We start from the raw sequence: 18,547 nt of genomic DNA on the forward strand, positions 1-18,547 counted from the left end.
CCTGAACAATGAAATTAACCTACAAGCGAGGAAAGAGCCTCTGCCAAGAGATTTTTATCTTCTGTGAATGAGCTGGATACTAAAGGGCTCCTGACTTTTATGAAAGGCAGGAAACTCAAGCTACTATTTTATGAGCCAAGAGATTTGACCACCGTGAAGCAACGTCTGTGTCATTAACTTGGCTAGACGGCCCAGAATGTGTCAGGACAAGGGTGGTGACTAATGCTGCTAGAAACGCTCCCGAATTCCTTGGGAGCTGCTGCTCCCGGGGCACCCGCCGTCACCAAGGGGTCTGTCCCAGCAGCACCAGGCAGCGGAGCACCTCCGCCCGTTCCCAGCCTCTCCCCGGCAGTGCTGCAGGTACCGTGGCTGCGCGAGCGCTTTGGCACAGTTTGAAGTGAAACCCTGCCCAAACGTGGGTGGAAAGAAGCAGGCAACAAGAGAGAGGAGCGAGGTGTTTCTAGGGAATGGGATGACTTTGCTGGGGTGGGTGTCTCTGCAGAGCGGCACCCACTACGTTGCGCTGCCTGCTGCTCCTCACAAATGAAGCCCTTCTGAGCGGGAAATGAATTTGGCTTCTCGCCCCCGCTGCCCCTGCAGTGAGAGGGCTGCTGGTGCACACCAGGCGTACCCCAGCCAGCCTGTACCGCTGCTGTCGGTGGCTGGAATAACTGTTTTCTCTCTTGTGCCTGTCTTCTGCTCTGTTTTAGAGAGGAATGAGATCTCTGTTTTTCTTTTGCAGCTTGAACTACCCAGCTATTTAGTCCTTGCTGAAGCAGGCTGGTTTCCTGGTGGTACCTCTTTCGTGTCTGTTGAAATTAATCCAGCTCTCCTGAACGTAGGCAGCAAGAGCAAACGTCGCTTCTTGTGCCGGACACACAGACAAAATCTCAAACTCAATGACAGACCCTTAAGGACCTGTGGTAGTAATTCCTGTTCAGGCTCATCCTGCCTCTGTCAATGCTATTTTTCATTGCTTCCCTTGGAGCCAGTTCCTTCCTACTTTTTATCTCGTCTTTTAGCAGAAGCATCTTCAGTTTGCTAATCTCCCTTTGATGCCACGTCAGCTGCTTCTCTGAAGTCCAAAGGGACGAGCTCTAAAGGGCTTCCTTTGGCTTTCAAAGGAAGAAAGAACAAAGTCTGACAAAATTTCTCTTTTCAAAGTCCGCATTTAATGTTATTGTATTATTCATTATCTTGTACTCTTTCAAAATTTGTTTTAAGACTCAGCTTTCTACTGCAGTTAGACTACTGGGCCTCCAGCTTTCCTTATCACTGCTCCCTTCTTAAGTATCAATATTATTTTGCTTTTCCCTAGTCATATGGTAATGTCCCAGACTTGTTCAAATACTGCTATTTCTGCAGCTTCATGTGTCAGTCCACTCCAGTGGAGTATGTGAAACTGCTTTTTTTTCCCAACTATGGGCTGAAAAAATGGCCAATTACAGTGTTTGTTTATCATATTTATCCTATTATCCATCTTGCCTTTTACCTCATATTCAACATTATTGTTTTACTATTGAAAAGTAAGGCAAAGAGTTAACAGCTTGGGGCCATCCTGAGATTAGCACTTACCCCATTTTCTCTGTAAAAAGACCCTCCCTTTGCCTTTCTTTGATCTACTCTTTCTCCTATAGCTGACTAAACTTTTGTGTTTGTTTAATACGTACTGTGAGGTGTTGTTTGGTCTGAGGATTGCCAGAGGTGATAACCAAATGTTTTTGATCTGTCATGTATTGGTACCTTTGCTTTTATTCCCTATTCCATTATTCCACTTGGAGTCTCTGCATGCTCCAGCTACTCTTCTAAGGTGGTGAAGTGGGGACTTGGGCTTGCAGTGCTGCTCCAGACCTTACCCCTTTTGTATGAGATACAAGTCCCAGAGCAGTTTAAGAGCTTTTCTTCCACTTTTGGTCCTTGAATTCCTCAGCCTACCTGATTTCTCATTTCCTAGAACTGATCAATTTGCCTTTTGGAATTGGGAATTTGGAATCAGACCTATGTTTCTTAGAGGTTTGGTCTAAATTAATACGTGCTCAATTGATGACATTTTTTTTTTATCCATTCCCTTTTCACAAGCTCTGTCATTGGCACTATATGCTGGAGCAATCCCCACCTCAATCCATCCCTCTCAAGGGCTATGCATACCTTGTGGCACTGCATTCTCCTGTCTCTGCGCTTCTTTGCATTCCCTTTACACTGCCTTCATAACTGTCCTCATCTTTGTTTCTGCTTCCCAGGCAGATAAAACCCTGCTTTCCTGTTCACTGCCCCTGGCTGGTGACTGCTTAACTCCTTCACTCTCCTGCCTCCATCGGCCCTGCCCTTTCATTTAGGGCTCACTAGTTCATGGTCCATCAGCTGAGAGTGAAGCTTAAAAAAGGAAGAGGCTTATTCATGTGGATCAGGTGATGGGGCACTCCTGTAAAGCCTGCCCCAGGGAACAAAGCATTTTTGGGGCTTGCCGAGTTGCCTCTAAGGATGCAAAACCCACCTCCTGTGCAATTCCTTTCCTTAACAGAGGGGATTCAAACCTCCCCACACAGCCATGGGGTGCACGTGATCATGTAGGCACAGTGCAACCTTCGTGGCTGCCATGCCCTTGGAGGAACTGGCAGAGAGGATCACAGCTGGTTTTAGCTTCCTATCGGCTTTAGCTAAAAATTGATGGCATACAAGCTTCCTCCATACCCTCAAACTTGGGCAGCCAAAGCCTTCCCTTGTTGCAGTTTGCAGATATTCAGTCTGGTTAATTACATAATTGAGATGTTTCCAGTGATTTAAAAGACTTCTGACTAAGCTGTTGGCATAAAGGGGGAAAACTGAAAGCCAGAGTCAGGGGGAATCAAGAATTCAACAGAAGCCTTTGAACCAGCTTTTGATTTACATATGAATAACGTTGATCTGCAAAGGGAATTGTGTCCAGCCATCCCCAACAGAGGCACCAGGCAGGAACCGGTTCCTTGCTGGGAGCGCTCCCTGAGTTTCTGCTAGGATTATTTTCACTACCATGCTTTCATGACCATATGTTTCTGCCTAGTTACATAGGATCTCATCCAGATATAAATTCCCTTGATCTCAGGGACACTGAACTACAGAGTCCAGAGTGCCTGTGGTGCATAAATAGGGACAGACGTATAGTCCTGGAGGCCTGGGAGGTATCACACGCTGATGTAGAAACAGATGCAGCAAGGAAGATGTTGAAGTGCCTGGGTGCCTGTGCTGGTGGTGGGACCGTCCTGCAGGGACATTTGCTCTGCTGTGTGGGGACAGGGTGGTATCTCTGTGCCAGGTGCCGACCTTGTGACTTGCGTCAGCTTCTTGCGTGGCTGGTTATCAGTTCTGTTGCTCCCAAAGGTGTCAGAGATGAAGGATTTTGCATGTTTTTGCTTAGAGGAGGCACTTGAGCATAACGTATAGCCTATAAACTGCTTAGGAGACTCTAATCTTTACTTACCGTTCCTTCTGGGGTAACGAGCATCATGTGCCTAGTCTGACTAATGCTTTTTAAAATGCAGTAGATTAAAGGTGAATGTGTTGTTTTGGATTTAGCAATGAAGTGACAGCATTTCTCATCCCTGTTCGCATACAGCTCATCAGGGAAGATGAACACTTCCCCTTCCTGAGACCTGCCAGTCATCCCTGAATGTGACAACAGCAGTTCAGTGATTACATCTCTGCCCTCTTCACACCAATCCATAAAACACACCTGTGTGCTGTTGCCCTAGCTTCATGCTACATGAGGATGTATTAGCAAGTCAAAGCTTGACTTTTCATATACAGGCGTTTTTATTTTTCTGTGATTTTTGAGTATCACCTAGAAGGTGTAGCCAGTAAGTTGGTTGTTTGCATTGTTACCTGGCCACATGAAAGAGGGGAGCAGCCAAAGGTGTTCTGAGGAGTGTATAAGAAAAAAAAACCACTTGCAAATAGTCTGTCTGCCTCTCCCTGCAGAGGCTGGTGATCCCTCCCTAAAGGGGGCTCTGCAGCCGCACACCTTCGCTCCCAGTTGCAGTAATGTTAACGTAACTGTAACTGAGGCTTAAACTGTACTTCAATTCCCAAATGGTCTGTGCAAGCCTTGTTTGGATTTGGATGTCGTTCCAGATCCCTCCGGCACTGTGGGATGCTCAGTGTCATGTTTCAGAGTCCCAGCATAGAAGATAACAACCGGTGCTTTCAGACTGCATAGGGACCCTGCGTACTTAGTTCTTTCCTTTCTGTTGCCTGCCTTTTGCTGCTTCAAAGCTTATCATTTCCACTTGCCCAAAAAATATTTTTGGCACCGATAGCTTTTACCCAAACTAGGTTTTGATTTGGGATTTCTTGCTTTGGTTGCAGGGAGAATTTTTACTTACAAGCACTCTGCCTGCGGTATGCTGCGGGACATCTCATCCCTGTCTTGCTGGAGCTGGTTTAGACTAACCCCACATTCACAGCAATTTATATTTAATCTGCTGTCCAGGTCTAGTGCTTCTGAGCCACTTCAGTCCACGCGCTGCCGCGCCTCCTTCCTATTCTGGGCTCCTGGGTGTGCTTTGACGCTTCTTCTATGTAGCTCAGCCTTCCAAGCTTCAGCTTACGTGAAATCCCCAAGACAGCCAGCTTATGTCACCATCATCCAGCAGGGACAGCCACAAAGAAATCTGCAGCTCGCTAGAGCTGCTCTTGCTCCCATTCCTCTGGGAAGGGGCAATAAAAGCTTAGTGAGAAGGCAGGCATGCTGCAGAGTTGCATGTGCAACATCGTGATATTTGAATGAAAGAAGATAATCTAAATCACAGATTTGTTACAAACTCCACTTCTGAATGTGTTATATATAGCAGTTATTTGCTGTGGTGTTAGAATAAAGAATTAAGCCAAGCATCATGTACAGAAGTGGTTCTTCTTTTCTTAGCAATAGGAAATTACTTTATTCATGAGATGATGTGAGTGTCCCATAGAGCTTGCCTGAGCATATGTCCAGGGTACTGGCCACACACAATGTATGTCTCCAGCCTCTTTCTTCAGTGGAGCTTGACCTCATCCTATTCCCCTTCTGTCTCCTCCTGGCAGGGCCAACAGAGGCTCTAAGTGAAGAATAGCAGTTTTCTCTTCTTCTGCCAGAATTTGGAAGGGTGTCACCTGAAGGGCTGTTTTGCAGAAAGCCTAGCAACTTCTGTGTCCAGCTACAAATGCGCTGTCCCTGCCCCATGGCGAGCTTGGGGCACCATGCCCAGACCATGGTCACTCATGTCAATGGAGCTTTGCATGCTGCTGGTCTGCTGGCTGACCTTGGCCAAGTCACTTTGCCTCTCAGGTCACCTCTTTCCTGCTCCTTGCCCTGCCAGCGTACAGGGACAGGACTGCTCCCACAGTACAGGTGTGAGACAGCGCAGAGGTTCAGCTGGCCCTGCAGGCTCCTTGGCAGGTACCAACGAGAGCCGAAAGAGAGTGCAAGACAGGGTTGTGCACTGTAGTGCATTGTACAGGGACTCTTCTGCCTGCAGTGCCTAGTGCAGCAGAGACCCGATCTTCATGGGAGCAGGCTGCCACCGCAGCAGAGGTGATGGAGTGTAACACCTCGCGTTGCTAATCAGGTAGCTATTATCTGCTTCTCAATCCCTTCTGGCCCTTACCACATCTACGTGCTATTTGTTTCCTAAACAGCCTCACACCATGCTGTTAAATAACGTGAGAATTTTGTGCTTGAGGAGCTGGATGCCGGGCTGCTCTCTTAAATGGCCGTTGTTGTTCTGTGTTGCAAATTACAAACCCAGTGCAATCTTGTTAATCAACAACAATTAACTTGCCCCAGAGGTTGCAAGAGAAATCTTCAGCCCACATCACAGGCTCTCCTGATCCTTTTCACAGTGCAGAAAGCCACAGCTGCCAATGCCTTGCACACACTCACACAGCTTTTTTTCTATACAGAACCATGGCTTGAGGTGTCTGCAGGGCTCTGTCCCCCAAGCCAAAATCACCGCTTGGGAGCGGAGAAGGGAATAGCCTAGAGTTAGGAGTCCCACAGAAACCCTCTCTGGCCCCTGCAACCTTTGCATGCAGACTTGGCTCCTACCGCCCGTGTGCCAGGCTGACCTCCCCTCACCAGTCGGAAGATGAGTGGCTACTGGGGCTGCTCTGGGTACCAGCAAGTGCAGGCAAGCCTGGACTGCCTGCAGACCCCACAGGGAGGACCACAGCATGCCCATTGCCTTTCTAGCCTAATCTGGCATTTCTCTCACTTTTCCTCGTGATGGAAAGAGCACCTAGAAACACGCCCTGGAGCCTCCAGCTGGGAACCCACTAAACTTGCGTTGAGTTTCCTTTTAAAAAGGTTTGACATCCCTTCCGCCGCTCTGATCCTGCCCTTCCTGCGCTGTGCTGCTATAATGAAACCCCTCCATTAGCTCTACATTGGATCAAGGAGGCCTCTACCCCCTGGGACAAAGGAGCTTGCCAGGCTTGTTGCTTAGGGAATGTGCCATCCCTGGAGCAGGGCTTGGTGCTCTGCCCCTCTGATGACAGCAGGGACCCAGCTGACCAGCCAGCTGCTTGTGCAGATAATTGCAATATCAGTGAGATATAATTATGTTTATTTCATGATCAGTTATGTTCAAGCTCTTACAGAGACATCTTTATTATGTTATATTAAAATTAATTAAATCACTGATTCTGGGGAAAGATTAGCATCTAAAAGCTACGTAAGACTTACAGGGCTCCTCTATTTAGTAGTGTTTCACTTATTTGTAAAGACTTGGTCTTGCTAAGTCAAGAATGAAACATGAAGTGCATCAACCACAAGTGAACTGGATGTAGGACCTGCACAGGAGTTTGTACTCACTTCACACCTTGCTGGTAATTGCCTGCTTCATTTTTTGCTGGTGTGCCTGAAGTGTCCTGGATATAAACTGGCTCAGCTGTCGATGACTGAGGACACCTGCAATGTGCCTGAGAAGGGCAGCCAGGAGGTAGTCCTTTTTGGGGCAGGGCATTCATTTTGGCACCTGTGGCAAGGGGTGTTTGCACATGGGGAAGTGGGGGTAGCTCCAGTGTCTCTCTCTCACATCAGAAGTACTCCTGCAGATGAGTACTGTCCTCATCCCTCCCTGCCCACTGCTGGGAGACAGGTCCTGTCCAAGCGGATCTGGCAAATTTCTGGAAGGTGAGAAAATATTTCTGGTTTTACCTTAAGTGTCCTGAGATTTCAAGGTGTTGAGGTGTCATAGTTGTCCACGGAGCTGAAAGACTCTCTAATCCATATTCTCTCCATCCACTAACAGATGGAGCAGCACTGCACCCAACGACTCTGGCTCAAATTGTACCAGTAATATGTCTGAAAGCAGATAACGTTGCTCCTGCAGAGGCCAACAGGAGATAGTGGACGAGCACCCTAATCAGCTTCTGAATGTGGGGCTCACTATTCAGTGTCCATACCTTTCAAATGGTTTTTGGAAGTAAACTTTCATGGTTGATCACTGTTTTTGTAACCTGCTCTCCCTCTGCTGTCTTCCTGCCTGTTCCCATATCGGCATAGATGTTCTGACAGCTCAGAGACTAGCACTTTACTTCTGTCATTCCAGTTTTTCTCAAGTATTGTTAGATCAAAATGGTTGTCTCTTTTCCTTCACTGAATCTGCTATAATGTAAAAGCAGCAATGAAAGAAGGGTATGACCTCATCTACAAGTATTTATCAGCAAAATTCTCACCCAAAAGTAGAGTAACTCTATCTATGCTATCCATGGATGTCTCCGCTGTGGTGAGAACAGGGATTTCCATCACTGAAAGCCACAGACCACAGGACATGCCCTGGGTCAAATGCCCCAGAGTAATTCTCTTTTTAAGTAAAGATCTCAAAAGGAGATTTGCATCCCACTACACAGGCTTCATCCAGGATTTTGATGCTTTCAGGCAAAACAGTCCCCATTTTTGGTGGAAACTTTCTTTGGAGAGGGACTCCAAGTAACACCTGCACTGTACGGAGGAGGCATTACCCCAGCTCTGCAGCAGATCACGTTTGCTGTGAGCATGGGTAAGATCAGCTCAGTCCCATCTCCAGACACCCAGCACCCATGAGATCCAAACCTAAAGCAGGATGCAAACCTCCTGTCCTTAGGTACCTTTGGCTGACAAAATAAACATGAACCCATTCTGATTTCTTCAACTGTCTCCTGCTCGTGTCAGACTTGAGACTGAAGCTGCAGGAGCAAATGCACCAAGTCCACCAGATGCTATGTTGCATTGATACTGATGTTTAACTAAAAAAAAAAAATCTCCATTTGAATCCTATAACCTGTAACTGCTATTTACCCCCTCCTTTTCAGTTTCTTTATGGGCTTTGGAGCGGGGGAAGAACATCTACTCTTTTGCTTCAGTTTACTTTTGTCTTGCAGGAAATAAATGGCAGGCTGCAGCTGTCAAATGAGAAGGGGCAGTGTTATTTATCATGTGTAGTTCCCCTTTGATGGATGTCTGCCCTGGCTCATGCTATTCAAGTCACAAAATCCATGTCTTAGTTTTACCTCCTTGTTTCTTCCCCCTGAGGGTAAACAAGCTTGTAGATTCTCGTGGCTCTTGGGTGGGGGGCGGGTATTGAATTCCCTGGTGGTGTAGCGGCTTTTCAGAGTTCCCTCGTCCTCAGCGTATGGTGGGTGTGTGTGCTGTCCAGTGCCAGGAACTGATAACTGCAGCAGGCCTGTTCTTTGACTGGAGAAGTTCACCTGAATATTTAATTACGGTATTTCATAACACATTTAGACAGGGCTAAGCAGGTACAACTCCTTTGGCTCTGTGGGGTAGGTGTCTTGCTCTGGATGGAAGCTTGGTTGTTAGTTTTTAAACATTCTTAGAGTTCAGGTGAAATTGCTTCCAGCTGCTTGCACAAAGCCCAAATATTGCCAGGGTCCCACATGATGTCCCTTTTCTGCCAGACTGTGGCCTCCTATAGAGAGTTCTTCAAAGACCAGTTTTAGCAAAACCAAATTATTTTGGAATATAATTGCCTCGCACCCCCTTAAATTTCATTGTGCTCCAAAGAGTTTCCTGTAAGTAGATCCTATTCTTTAGAGGAGCCATGTTATTCTGCAGTGCTGATGGAAGCCAGCCCTCGCCAGGCTCTGCTCCATTAGCAATTCTTGGACAGGCAGCGCTTAAGTAGCTTGTTATGTGATAAAACATCACATTTCTTCTCCCCACCACCACCACTTGTGCTGATATTCAGCTCCTGCAGGAAACCATATGGCTTCCAGAAGCCTACGCACATACCTGTACATGCCTACACAGTCCATGAGTCACATTTACTGTTTGGATGCCCCCTGAGTCATGCTGAAAATCTATGATTCCATGTCTGTTTTCCATGCAATCTCTTAAAAACCTTAGACAGTTATGCATAACCATTTGCATATGTATGTTTTTTCTTATTCTGCTTTTTGTTTCATGGGTGGAAATGCAATGGCACTTCTTATTTTGAAGAAAATCGAATCTAGACAACTTTGGAGCACTGACTGCAGCTGTCTCTGTGGGATCAAACTGGTGAAGTGAGAGCATTTGAAAGCAGGGGGGGCTTTAGGAACAGAAAGTCCAACACAGAAAAACGATGAACAGGGGCAGATTCAACTCCGGTCGCTTTAGCCCTTTCTCACTGCTCTGGAATGACCCTCGCTTGGTGGGTTTCTGTGTCTGAAGGTAGCTGCTGTGCTGCCTTCAGTGGGGTGTGGGCACGCCAGAGCCTTTGCTGCTGCTTTGCTGTGCTAAGACCTGGAATGGATGGAGCACACTCGGGCTGCTCCAGCACGTCCTGGGGACTGACCCAGGCCAGGAGAGCCCAGGGCAGAGGGGCAGAAGTCTATCTTCATGGAGTCAGCTCCTCAGCTGCATTGACTCCAACCTCAGACAAGTTTATCTGCCCTTTATCAATCTCATTACGTGGTAATTTTGCCTCCTCAGTACAGCATAGGCAACCTGTAAACTTTGCCTGTTGCTTTTTGCTGATGAAAGTAGAGGAAAAAATAGCTCTTCCATCTTCCTCTACAAAGGGCCAGCACTGGAGATGCATTATAGCCCAAATTAAGAACAGCAGCCCCAAGGTTTGCTGCAGCAGCTATGAATGATGTAACGAGCCTGCCAGAAAAAGAGCTATTTTTGCAGCTGTACCCCAAATGCCAGCAGTGTTAGGTGTTAATCAGAAAAATCTCACAACCAATCTAAGGGGAAGGAATGTGTAGACACACTGTTCTGCTGCGGACCATGTGAATTGGGTGGTTTTTATTAAAAACATCTATGTCCCCTCGTAAGTATACCCCAAACTAATGGTAAGTCAGTGGTCTAATACAGCCAGAAAAAGTGGCAGAGGCCACATGTAAACATTTTGAAGAGCTGGAAGAGGCAATGTGAGATTGTAGAGAACTCCTTGCTGTAATTTAGCATAGTAAAATTGCCAGAAATATTCATTAGGGCAAACAATCTAGCTGCCTCCCCCACTGTGGGAGAATATGTTACTTTACTCATCTGTCCAAAATGTTGCTCAGTGGAGGCAGGGACTTTCCTAGTGTTACTGCACTGTTGTGAAGTGTGTCTGACCTGGGAAGACGCACATGGGCACACGAAAACATTGCTAATTTAGACCCCTCCCACCCTGTTGTGGAATTAAAAAAAACCCAAACCCACAGATACTTTGAAAGACTGTGCTAGTAAACCTGGATAACTTGCTATATAGTATTTAATCAAACAATATTGATAATTGGTAGTGATGGAAAGGACTTACAGTCTGATGGTTGCTCTGGAATGAGCTTGTTTCAGCCCACTTCCCAGAGGGCAGGTGTAACGAGGGTAGGTAGTTTTGGTATTTCTTATCAGCAATTTTCTCCGAGACACCAAAGAGGAAGTGTTTGCATCCTTCCACAGCAATGTTCGGGTGCTTTGTAAAAGAGCTTGAAGAAAGCTTTATTTTGGCTGCCTGCACAGCATCTGTCCTCAGAGATTACTGAGTTCAGGAACAGCAATACAGAGTCCTTCAAAAACTTCAAAGGCATTTTTATTGATATTAAAAGATCAGGTTTGATCAGGTTTTCAGTGAGCTGCAAGGTGTACTGCATACAAATAGTTACCAGGACCATGGGCACATGAGATGACAGGAGAGCTTCAAGAGAAAGCTTCACAGAAACTGCTTTGATGCAGGGGGTGCAAGGGGTGTGTGCTTAACCCCTGATACAGCACTGCCAGGGGAACCGTTCTGCCTGCCAAAACGGTGCATCACCACCGAATATATAGCTTCTTGAAGTACTGGCAATAACATACTGGCCAATAAGAAGAGGAATAAGAAGTTGAAGCGTAAGTAGAGGTGAAATACCCTATCTGAATGTGGGCTTTTGCACGAGCAACAGAAATTAGCTGAGTGGTTGCTTTTAGGAAGAGCTGTTCCACCAGTGCTGCTGGAGGGATCAGTGTAACAGATCGGAGGAGCTCCTTAGTAAGAAGAAGGAAGTTTACAGGTTGTTTCTGGCAGAGTCAGTGACTACTTACAGCAAAATAAACGCCGTGGTGGAGTGCCTGTGTCCCAGGAAGCCTTCTGGCAGTCCCTGGGGGGCCCTGCTGCCCTGTCAGCCCTGGGGGCAGCTCTCTGTAAGAGAGTGCACTGCGCTTACTGGGCAGCCCTCTCCCCAGTACCACGGCTGTTCCCATCCTCAGGGGCATTTCTGAAGCTGTCTCCGGTTCAAGCTGAGAAAGCTTAAGTGATCTCAGCTGGTCAGGGGAACTTGGTCCCCAGATGAGCCTTCCAGGATGAAGAGGCCAGCAGGAGCAGGAGGAGCAAGCCTGGTACACGCGTGATAAGGCTGGGCGCCCCAGATCCCTGCTGGCTTGTGCTGCTCCATCAACACAAGCTAGCAGGGACTTATTTTGCACTTCCCACACACCACCTCGTCTTTCCTTCTAGCTGAGTGGTTTTCTTCAAACGGTCTCTGGATGTCTGTAGGATGGGCTGCTTTTAAGGATATTGTAAAAAGGGAACCAAGAAATTAAGCCTATTGTTTAATGAGTCTAAAAGTGACTCCCCAGGTCTGCATGGATATCGAAAAGCTTTTAGGGGTCTGTAAAATGAAAAGCTGTGTTTTGCTTTCAATATATAGCATTGCTGAAACTGGCATGGTACGAGGCTGATGATTTCATTCTGACTGTGGAGTGATTTTCCCAGCTTTAATAGTGACACTGTTGTCCAGGACTGGGCTCCGGCTGCCTGGGGCTGGCAGTCTGCTTTCTATTGCGGGCACCAGCAATCAAATGGAGTTGGTCCCTGTGTGGGCTGTTAAAATCTGCAGGGTATTTGGAGGAGTTTTGTATGTTTTCTACATTTTCAAAAGTACTTTCCATCCATCCAAGGAGTTTACAGAAATAACTTGCCACAAAAATATAAAAAGCAGCAAGTGTTTGTATTGTGTGGAAATGTTAATTTAAACTTACTGGGGCTAGACCACATAGTTTACTTACTAGCACTTACTGCATGGGTAGTGAAATTTCTGAAGCACCATGAGTCAATAAGGGCTGAAAGTCAGCTGAGACTCCTTGGGTCCCCTTGCTGGTACGACTGCAGCCAGCAAGATGCCGTGGCCCAGTGTGGAGAGCACGGCGCCATGTATGCTGGGGCAGCATGGGGCAGGGTAGCAGCTAAATCAAACGCTTCCTGACTAACTGCAGAAACTCAAGTGAAGTCCACATAAGGAATCAAGCAAGTGAGATCTGAGGAGGCCGCTTGATTCTCATGCAATGTCCCTTTGATGCTTGCAGTTCTGCGGGCCTATACAAAAAAGACACAATGGGTATGTAGCAGCTAATTCCAGCCACAGATAGAAAGTAGCACACTTCAGTTGCTAATTCCTTGCAGGTATGAGCTGTTTCTGACATAAATATGAACATGTGGCTCACTGTGCAGGGACTACCCACAAAATTATCATTTTTAGTTACATTAAACCAAAGCAGAGAAAAATGAAATCCGCAGAGGCGAAGATGCATCAGAAATTCACTGGAACTACGCCGAAGATGTACCCTGTATAAATAGCCTTAACAAACAATAATTAACACAGCCAGCATGCTTCATCATATTATATTGTTAAAAAGATTAGAAACAGAGTTAGTTAATCCCATCTGAATTGTAATGCAATGCCATAAATAATGATGTAGTTTTCTTTCTTTGGACTGCTGGTTTTGTTTCAAATGACGGAACATCTTCAGAGTGTCTAAATTAACTGCTTGCAATGAAAGTGGATGCTTCCTCCAGCATGTGATAGAATCATAATGAAATGAGATTTTAATTAATAATTAAGTAAATCCTTAGTGAGTTTCTGAAATGCAAGGCATGCTCTGCATCTGCATGATGCCAGGAGATGGGTGAGAATAGTGAGCTGTTTCTGATTAGGAAAGTAAGTAGGAGTCCTTGAATCCAGACCAGCCTAGGTGGACTGAGCTCTTCTCTTGAGTCTACCCTTAGTACACAGGCCTGGAAGTTCATAGCAATTCTAGAGCAAAAATGTAAATTCAGTGCAGCTTTGATGAGAGGAATACCGGTTTTCCTCACTAGTTGATTTTTGTCCCTTCCTTGATATGATTAAGTATAAAGCAGTAAAAAAAAAAACAAAACAAAAAACCCAACCCCAAAAATAGCAGAGGTTTTGGTCTGTCCCCTCCCATTCACGTTACAGTAGAGGAGCATATCTGGTGTTTTACTATGCTAGAGATGTCCTCAGCTATCAGAATAGTCCTCAGGACTCCTGGCTTTCAGCAGCTTGATATCTTGAAGCTGCTGTACCTTACAACACTGTCCAGACCACCTACCAGAGGACCCCAGAAATGTCAGGAATGAAAGCACAAGAGAAACTATGTGTGTGTGAGAGAGAATTTACTGGAATAAAGCAGAACCAAAATCTACATCTTTGTACCCTGTTTCCCCTCAATACAGAGCAATTTTGATGCAGATGCAGCCCTAATCTGGCTGTGAAATTTACTTTTCTTTTTAAATACTCAAAGACTGCACCAGGTATCTGAAGTAAAGGCACCAAGCCTCTAGGACATGAAATTGAAAGGACACTGTGATGTTTGGCTTCATCAAGTCCCACCTTGAAACCAGCTCAGTGACTTGTTTGCACTCTTCTAGTTAGGAAGCAGCTCCAAACCTCACTGCTGCTGTCCCAGGAAGCCGCCTGCTTTCCGGGGGAGCCTTGCTCTTTTTCCTCAATAGCCCTGCTGACCTTAGGGTATCCTCTGAGGCACCCCACTCTGGTCATCGTCCCAGAAGCCCTCCTCTGCCTTCTTTTAGTGTGAATTCACCTTTGTTGAACACAGATGGCCACGGTTATATATCACTCTAGGTGAGGTCTCACTAGTGTTTTGTACGAGGCCATCAGGATAACCTTACCTGCTGAAAATCTCCCTCCTGAAGCCTGCATCAATCATCTTCCTCTTTCATGGTCACATCTCAGTAAGGGCTCACAGTCATCCTGTGTTGAATACCTGCATTTCTTGCCTCTCCCTCCTGCCTGGTATGACTTTGATCTTTACACTATTTAACTTCACAGTGTTTCTGTTACTGTAGCTCTTCATGTCACCCCATGCTTTTTCTGTCTCCACAGAGTGTAAAATATTTACTGATGAAAGAAAAGGGAAAATATTTTACCTTTAAGTCCTAGTCCACATGGTCTCTGCAACCAAAAATAAATAAAGGAACTTTGCTGCTTTCGGCATTAAACAAATACATAAATGTAAACCATTCCAGAAGAGGGGCTTGCACATCACCAAGTTAATTTTTCTTCTGCTACATTTCTACATTATCAAGGAAATGGGACAAGAACTGCAAGCATACACCTGTCTTCCAACTTTTGTTGTCCTTATGAGTCAGTCTTGGTATCGGACAAACTAGTTACTCAATGCGCTCTGCTGTTGCAATAGTGTAGATCTGAGAAGTGTGGTACAGCCTCTGGTGATATCACTTTTTACCTTGTAAAAACCACGGTCATGGTTAGTGGAAGATTTTTTTCTTTCCCCTGTAATGAAAATCTGAAAATAAGAAAGATTGATATATTATTTCCAAAACTGCTGTATTTTGAGGACAAAAAGCGAATGCAAGGAATAGAAGCACTGGAATATCAGTAGTAAATAGCCTTACAGTACTTGTTGTCTGTGAGCGTGCATGTTTGATTACTGCAGCCAGCTTCCCTGTAGCTTTCTGGAGCATATAGCTAGATCCTTGGACCCAGCCGGAGAAGTTAGCTGTCCACACAAGCCTTTGCCAACAGCAGCAAAATATTTAGGTCAGTGTGTTTAGAAGTAGTTCTGATTCTGAGAGTCTAATATAAACTCCTCAGGAACTTACCATCAGAAACTGTTAAAATTTCCATTGAGATCAACTTGCAATAGTATTTGATTAGGGAATTGGGGCAAGATAAGCAATATGCAAGCCACAAAGCTTAAATGAACTATCTATCACAGAGGATTTACAGGAAGGACAGACTGCAATCTGCATGCGATTCAGTGACAGGTTCCTTTGGACTCTGACAACCTCTTTTATATTCAGTAAGAGCAGACATAATACCACTAGGATTTAAAGGGTGGTTTTTACAAAAGCCATGTGAGGGCTCTCTGCAAAGTCCTTTCTTGGAAACAGCCATGCTTACAAGGACTTTCTACACCTAAACACATATGAAAATATAACAGAAAAGCTGTGTGGGCACTGCAGGATGCTCACTGTTAACAGGAGCTTAGCACCACTGAATGCTCACTTCACCTGGAGTGAAGGGCAGGATGCATTAACTGTGGATGATTTCTGCAGCCTCTAGGTCCTCTTCATCAGTAGATCCCTGCATAGCTGGACACAGTTTTCCAGGTTTCCTCACTGCTCGTCCAGAGTTGCTCCAGCTCTGCAGCTATTCACTGGTACACTGGAGGACTCACCCCTCCGCTTCGCTCACTGGCAGCCTCTCCCTCCTACAATGTAAATTATTCATAAAATTCCAAACAAGACAAAAATTTTCTTGAATTCTCTAGCTGCACTCCTTTTTAGCAGTGCTCTTTTCCTTCACATAGGCGTGGAACATATTCACCTTTATCCTCCCAAAGCTTCTACACAAACAAGGAGGCAGAAAACCCATTAAAAGGAAGGTGTGCCTGATAATTCAATTACCTGCTCTCCACCAGCCGTAGCCCTGAGGGCCAGCTGAGTGTGCTGGCTCCAGTAACTCCTCCTCTCAACTGATCTCTTTGCAGAAAAATTCTACAATCTTGAGCAGCAGGGAGTGAGGAGGGGCAGGAGAGGGGAAGTTTGTGACGTGGGTACCCATAGCATAGCCTGTAGCTAGTAGCAGGCAGAAAGCTACAGAAGATGCTACAGTTTGTGAAGGGCAAACCAGCAGTCTGCTGTCTGTGCTCTTGCTACCAGCTCACAAATACGTATTTCTCCAATTATCTGGTGAACTCAAAAGGTAGGTGTTAGCATAGGAAGAAGGAATTTTCAACAAGCTGTCTGTCATCCCAGGAGAGAGAGGAGTTACTATAAGAGCTCCACATGCTCAGTGTGTGTTCCTGCAGTGTTTGGAAATACTCAGTGTTTGGTGCGAATGAGAATGTCTTAATACCTTGCAAGAAAACTTTATTTGGAGAGCGATTCTTAGCTGTTAAAAGAAGGTACTTTCTGACAAGTATGATTTTTATTCCTATGAAAGTCACTGCCAAGCTCCCTTTCTAGTTTTTCCACTCACCTAATCTAGCTACGCCTGCCTAGAATCCCAAAATACAAAGCCTATTTGTTTCTTCAGGTGCATGTGTGAGACAATGTGGTGGCAGCAGACATCCGTACATCTCACCCTTGCATAAGAGGCGTAAGGCTGGGCACAATCGCGCGCGTTCTGCTACAAATGCTACATTGTTAGGGTTGGGAAAACAACGGTATCTTGATGTGATATGCTGTGATGTCATTTTGCTGTGTGCTACTGGATCGTGTGGTTCGGGCACCCCACTTTCTGTACTGCGGGGGTGGTCAGGCTTGTACAGATGTCCGAGCTGACGCTAGGACAGTGCAAGGGCTCTGGCTGAGGTAGCTCCTCCAGAGAGCAGCTGCCTGAAAAGCAGCACAGAGTGAACGGGCTAGCAGCTCCACTTCAAGGCACGCTGTGGTCTGTGCCACAGAAATAAGGAAAAAGCACTAGAGTAAAAGGGGCTTCTGGGCTTTCTGGGAGAAGGTGCTATTTTGCATAGCCTGTGTCTGAATCCCACAGCGAGGTTTAGTAGCACTTTCTTGTGTTTTGTCTGAATTCGATAACCTTGCTGTTTTGGGGGGATTTGTTACGTGTTCATACGATGTGAAGAGTTAAATTCATTTTGAATAGATACTTGTTTTAATTGGGTAACACTTGATCAGAGAAAAATTCCCAAACTAACTTTATAAACACACCTGTTAGCATTTCATCAGGCAAAACCCAAAGCAGCTGCTGCAATCCTCACAGGAAAACACTGCTGAAGAGCATTTAACCCGCTCTTTGAGGGTTTACTTCTTGGGTTGGGTTTTCACACAGACAAACTCATTCCATACAATACGCTAACCTCGCTGCTTAGTTTGGCTGGGAAGGTTAAAATAGGCAGGTTATATAATGATGTCTGTCTTTACATCAGGAAGTCAACTAAGAAGCTGCTAAGCTGATATAACACAGCCCCGATTATAGAAAGTGTGGAGGAAGATGATCTAGGTTGATGCATGTCATATTGGCAGTAATTGTTAATAGTTATAATTAATATTGGTTTGTATGCTTTTGTTTTTGATGTTTTGCAGCCTTCCAGAAGGCGTTGGGAGCATTAGCAGCCAGGCACTGAACTTTAGGTTTTTTATAGAAATTCCAATTACACTGTTCTATATATTAGGTAAATGTATTTAAATAAAACAGTCTAAATAACTAAATAGAAGTCACATATCATTTCCTATAATGCTGTGGTTCCTGAGGTTGCTGGAATAACAAAACTCACTCTTTTGTAGGAGCGTGAACCGTCCTGAACTGAATAGATATACCTTATTACAAGAGCAAAAGAAAGATGAGATGACTTTACGCACATGGCATACAATCCCTAATTGAACAAGAGCTCAAACAACTTCACAGCACGCAAACTGCAGAAGGATAGGAAAAAAAAAAGAGGATAATTTTTTTTCTTTTAGATTACCCCCCCCCCCCAGTTCTCTCTTAATCTCCCTGTAAACAGGAACATGTTCATCTACTAGTCATACTCAGCTGGACTCTCTAACCCTAAGAATAAAGGCATCCTTGTATTCTGATTCAGATCGAATTAACCTAAGGCAAGTTTCAGTTATGAGAGCAAACACTGGATATAGAGTTCACAAATTAAAAATACGAAGCTTGTATTACTGGGGAAACGGTCTTCTCTGTATAAGAAAGATTAAAATCTAACAATCAGAGATGCGTAAGATGATCCCATAAGAATTCTATTGAGTAGGCTTAATTAAATAAGCTAAACTGTGATTTTTAATAAAACTTTTATTTTAACAACTGTAATAAGATTGGATTCTTCTGTGTGTGATAG

The sequence above is a fragment of the Pelecanus crispus genome, chromosome 9, assembly GCF_030463565.1.
Source record: "Pelecanus crispus isolate bPelCri1 chromosome 9, bPelCri1.pri, whole genome shotgun sequence".
NCBI lineage: Eukaryota > Metazoa > Chordata > Aves > Pelecaniformes > Pelecanidae > Pelecanus > Pelecanus crispus.